Below are 6181 nucleotides of genomic sequence, written 5' to 3'. Positions count from 1 at the left end.
AATAAAATAATGTGTCCGGTGTTTCCATTGCACAGAATAATTGTTAAGTCTTTAATATGTGTTATCTGAACTCACAGATATGTCCAAAATCACTTTTACGTTACCATGGATACTCAGAGAGTACTTTCGTGAACATTTATTTTTCCAGAATCACAATACTTCCTTCATACATTTCGTAAAGTGAGAAAATATTAAAAGATAAGAATATTACATCCCTTGAACCTACATTAGTAACCATTAGTTAAATCCACTGTGCGCTTTCTATTTTGTTTCAAGGGGGCGATAAGGTTGTAATGTATGCCACAGGTCAGTCATCTTCTTAATAATATGCTTTCCATGAAGATGTCTAATGTAGTTTACAGTGAAAATTTCCTAGCATATGATTATTTCACTGTCACATGTCCAAATATATGGCACACTGAAGTTACCTGAAGTGTCGTACGTATGAAAATTGCCCTCTATTTCACTGTGACAGTATCTACGTCCATTTCTAACATAGCAGGAAGATACATATGTTTTTATGTGGCCTTTCCTTATCAGTTAATATTACATTTGCCAAAATACTGCCTGTGTAGCAACAACCTACAATTCTTGCGGAATTTTATGCTTAAGCGGAGATCGAGTACTGAAACATTTTGGTTTGCCAATCAAATACTAAGATTTAATATACAGGGCTTTCATATTAAAGCTTCCCAGTCTAAATAACTAATTATTAAATTGAATTCAATTTAAAGAAAAAAAAAACACGTCAATTTGGATATTGAGGGCTTAATTGCATTTTAGATTTCACCTCCATCCTCAGCCACCCCCACTTTGAAATTTCAAATGGCACCCCTATATTTTTATACTTAAACATGAAAGAGTATTCAATTGTTTATACACCTCATTCATTTGTTTCCTCATCTTTTGTTTTCTATCGCCGCCTGGTAACATGTATTTTTGTTATTATCAGTTGATTGTAGGATGAAAAAACAGCTTATTTTGTGTAATGTCCTAAATTTAATAAAGAAGGATGATTTATATTCTCTCTTGAAGGTTATACACGATTTTAAAATAATTTAATACACAAACACAACTATTACATAAAATGCTCAATAAGTTTTTGTAGCTTTATTCTCTTCAGCTCTAATCAACAATAACAACAATCCATGTTGCCAAGTGACGATAGAAAAGATGCGAAAACAAATGAATGAGGTGTATAAACAATTGAATACTCTTTCATATTTAAGTATAAAAATTTAGGGGTGCCATTTGAAATTTCAAAGTGGTGTTGGCTGGGGGTGAGGGTGAAATCTAAAATGCAATTAAGCCTGGTTTTAGGCTTCCCCCTCAATATCTAAATTTACGTGTTTTTTTGTTTAAATTGAATTCAATTTAAATAATGAGTTATTTAGACTGAGAAGGTTTGAAATGAAAGCCTGGTAGACATAGTTGTTTGGATGTTCAATAATAGCTCCTTCACGTCTTGAGAAATATAAAATTGCACTAAGAAAGATGTCCAAGATACATCCTTTGACACGGAAATTGGTCGCTGTTCTGAAACTGCCCCATGTCGGAATAGCTCGGAAATCATCGTGTGTGCTGTGTTTACACGCGTGCGTTTTATATAGAGAGATTCAAAGCCCGGTCTTTGTATGAGAAGAAAGAGGTCTGTCTCTAAGCCATAAAGCAGGCTTCGGCGTTATTAACTCGATTAAGTCATGCAGACTATCCCTTAAAGTTAGGCGTACACTTATCAGAATGGATTTGTTCGGATTTTTATTCTTTGCATTATTTTAAATGAAGCAGCGCCCACGTGGTCGTATTGCCTCTGTCCGCATCACCCAATTCCGTCCAGAAATGTGGCCAGAGAATTCTAAACGGATTTCCGTGCGGGGCAAGATCGAAATAAAGACGATCATGAAAATTATATCTATTGCAAGGCCTCCAATCACGGTAATATTGAAGGTATAAATGAAATGGATGACGCGAAGCTTATTTTGTTAGTCCAACAGTATGAAGAGCTTCACCATTCATCAAATTAGTATTAGGGTAAACTAGGGTCTGTTGGACAGTCGGGCATGTTGGACACTCTGTACTTTAACGTGTTACCTCGCCACTTATGGGCACCACATTCTGCTAGAAGTCAATGACGGAAATAGCCACGAGTGGGGCTACTTCCGTCATTGACTTCTAGCAGAATGTGGTGCCCATAAGTGGCGAGGTAACACGTTAAAGTACAGAGTGTCCAACATGCCCGACTGTCCAACAGACCCTAGTTTACCCTATGGCAATATAATATACTAAAAGAACGTATGGGATGAGATTGGGGAATTATTGAATCAAACAGGTATGTTTTTCATAGTTTATTTAAGTTACAGAGCTATTCATTTTATTTCCAGGTTCATTTCAGAATACTTACTTACTTACTTACAAATGGCTTTTAAGGAACCCGAAGGTTCATTGCCGCCCTCACATAAGCCCGCCATCGGTCCCTATCCTGTGCAAGATTAATCCAGTCTCTATCATCATATCCCACCTCCCTCAAATCCATATTAATATTATCCTCCCATCTACGTCTCGGCCTCCCTAAAGGTCTTTTTCCCTCCGGTCTCCCAACTAACACTCTATATGCATTTCTGGATTCGCCCATACGTGCTACATGCCCTGCCCATCTCAAACGTCTGGATTTAATGTTCCTAATTATGTCAGGTGAAGAATACAATGCGTGCAGTTCTGTGTTGTGGAATTTTCTCCACTCTCCTGTAACTTCATCCCGCTTAGCCCCAAATATTTTCCTAAGCACCTTATTCTCAAACACTCTTAACCTATGTTCCTCTCTCAGAGTGAGAGTCCAAGTTTCACAACCATACAGAACAACCGGTAATATAACTGTTTTATAAATTCTAACTTTCAGATTTTTGGACAGCAGACTGGATGATAAGAGCTTCTCAACCGAATAATAACACGCATTTCCCATATTTATTCTGCGTTTAATTTCCTCCCGAGTGTCATTTATATTTGTTACTGTTGCTCCAAGATATTTGAATTTTTCCACCTCTTCGAAGGATAAATCTCCAATTTTTATATTTCCATTTCGTACAATATTCTGGTGACGAGACATAACATTTCAGAATACTACAATGAAATAATGCGCTCTAGTGGTAAATTACAGCAATATTTTATGATTATTTAGGAAATGCGGACAAGTGAGCGATACTATAATAAAAATTCGAACGCGCCGAACAAATCCATTCTGGTCAGTGCGCTTATCTTTAAGGGATAATCCGAAAGCTAGAATGATTCAAGATACATGAAGAACAACGTTATCATCACCATCATATCATCATCATCATCATCATCATCATCATCATCTGAAAATCAAGGACGAAGATTTAATTTTCTTTAAATTGGTTAACCATTAAATGTTTATGTAACACAATAGAATTTGAAGAAAGATGATCTACAACAGACTATGATAATTTCATCCTAGAATAAAAATGATTCATAATCTTATATTATTATACTTTATTTACAGAAGATTAAGATTCTAATTCAATTTTTATTTAATTAATATTATCAGTAGTACTTATAATTTCTGTGTTATAAATTTAGTGCCTTTTAATCTTCTTCTTTGCCGAAACCTAAATGACTTCAGATTTCCTATTCTCCATCACATCTTTATATTACCTAGTAAGGAAGATCTCTGATGAAGGCCAATAGCTTTATCTGCGGTTCCTTCCATTTCAATGAATATTTGTTTTTAAAATAACTGGTTTGAAACGAAATGTAGCCAGCAATGAATGAATGATTTCTGCACTTTCCGCATGGAGCAGCAGTGGGCTGGAAGCACTCCGCCATTATATGATGACTTTGTCAAGGGAAAGGTAAGTACCGGATCTAGCACTTTACACGATCTAACTTCTGATTTGAAGTCAATACGAAGAGAAGTTGAAGCGACAGTTTTGAATACGACCCTTAGACTCAGAGGGGAGAAGAACATAGAATATGAGGGATCCCAGTTTCTTTGTGCGAGATCGTGCGTATTTGCTTGTTTTCCGCACAGAACCAATACGCGGTAAGTGTGAAATACCACATTCAGTATTCCCAACGTAACACACATAACAATTTCCCTCTTCTTACCGCTTAAGCGCGACATTCATTTTACTGCTTTAGGCTTTTAACATATTATTTTTAGAGACGTTTAACATACTAATAATTATAAATTGGAAACTTACCACTGCAATTTCACCTAAATTGCACTATTAATTATTGTTTTTAAATATTTGCAAAAATTAAGTAAAGTCTACTACTCCACGAAAGCTATTGTATTCCTGATACAAGTAACATTAAGGAAGCCGTGAAAAAATCAACAAGACTCCAGATGCCGATGTTATTACTGCAATATGTTATATAAATAATATTGTTAAAATATTAAAATGAAAAAATGAATCATTACATAACCTTACCGTTTGTTTTAAGTTCGCATTTATAGACTGGGGGAAAAAAAGACAGACGTATATCACGGCCTGCTGGAATATATATATTTTTGTTTTCTAAAGTTGCCTGCCGTCATTAAACAGAAACCAAGGTGGAGATTTCATTGCAACTAATTAGAAATTCGTCTTTCAGGTATGTAATAAACGATCTTCGCACAAAATAATGTACGATACACGAGCGGTATGTTTGTTTTCATGTTCTCGGAAATTAAAAAAGCCCAACTACGTTTCGCTTTTTCAATCTTTTCCTCGAACATGAAAACGTCAACATACCGCTCTTGTAACGTATATTACTATTATCATTACAAATCGTATTTTTTAGCACTCCCCATTTTATATTCAATTTTTAGTTTATATCGTTTCATGCGATCGAAAATTACTGTTCTACAACGCAGTATAAACTTCAGCAATACCCAGACTAACGCCCAATCGGAGAGATCCTCAGGCATACGGGTTGTTCTCGGTAGTAGAAAATGAATTTTAGATCCGCTTACATAGAAAGACGGTAACTTTGCAAGTCGAAGGATGGCCAATTCACGGAACTACGTGACATACGTAAAGCCTCTTTTTTCATGTCGTCTCCAATTTTATGTTCTAAGCAAATATCTGTACTGTCTATTGTAATTGGGGCTTTGCCCTGTTAAATAAACAAGTAAATATGTAAGTAAATAAATAAATACATAATTAAATAAATAAATAGTTAAATAAATAAATAGTTAAATAAATGAACAATTAAATAAATAAATAATTAAATAAATAAACAAAGAAACAAAGACACAAATAAATAGGTAAATAGATAGATAAATAGATCAATAAATATATATATATAAATAATTAAATAAATAATTAAATAAATAAATAATTAAATAAATACTTAAATAAATAAATAATTAAATAAATAGTTAAATAAATAAATAATTAAATAAATAAGTAATTAAATAAATAAACGAAGAAACAAAGACACAAATAAATAGGTAAATAGATAGATAAATAGATAAATAAATACATAAATAAATAATTAAACAAATAATTAAATAAATAAATAAATATATAAACAAAGACACAAATAAATAGATAAATAGATAAATAAATAAAATAAATAAAATAAATAAATAAATAAATACTGGATAATCTGTAATATGTGATGACAATAAGGACGTTACCAAAGTCAGCTATTGAAATTTCCACGGCTGGAAATGAATTCTTAAGGATCGAACTCTACTCCTACTATTTGGTGGTTCTACGCACAATGGATTGTTCTGAATACAACAGTTTCGTTCACTCTTTCAGCACACGACACGCGCACGCAAACACTCACACAAGATAAAAATAATTATTTCAATCTGTCACTATCCATTCACTTCACTTTCTGTTGAAACGTTCGATTAATTTCAGAAGTTTATAATGTTCTACACAGCAATTTTTTTTTCGCATCGGGTGAATCTTGGAGATGAAGTATTATATAAAAATATAGCCCATTCTCTTTGTAACTTTCAGGAAATTATCACGAGAGAAAGTCTTGGCACTATACGCTGATGGGCTTTGTTTCGAATGTCTACACGTTGAAAATAACAGGTACATACACTTCACTTTTTCAATCGTGAAAGGGAGTTCCAGTTTACTGACAAACGGCTTTTCACTTCACAACAGAACAGTAATCGGCGATTGTCTTAAAGCACTTTCTTGTACATTTCGTTCCAAAT

Source organism: Periplaneta americana, chromosome 4 (assembly GCF_040183065.1).
Source record: "Periplaneta americana isolate PAMFEO1 chromosome 4, P.americana_PAMFEO1_priV1, whole genome shotgun sequence".
NCBI classification, from domain to species: Eukaryota; Metazoa; Arthropoda; class Insecta; order Blattodea; family Blattidae; genus Periplaneta; species Periplaneta americana.
This window is presented reverse-complemented; position numbering follows the sequence as displayed.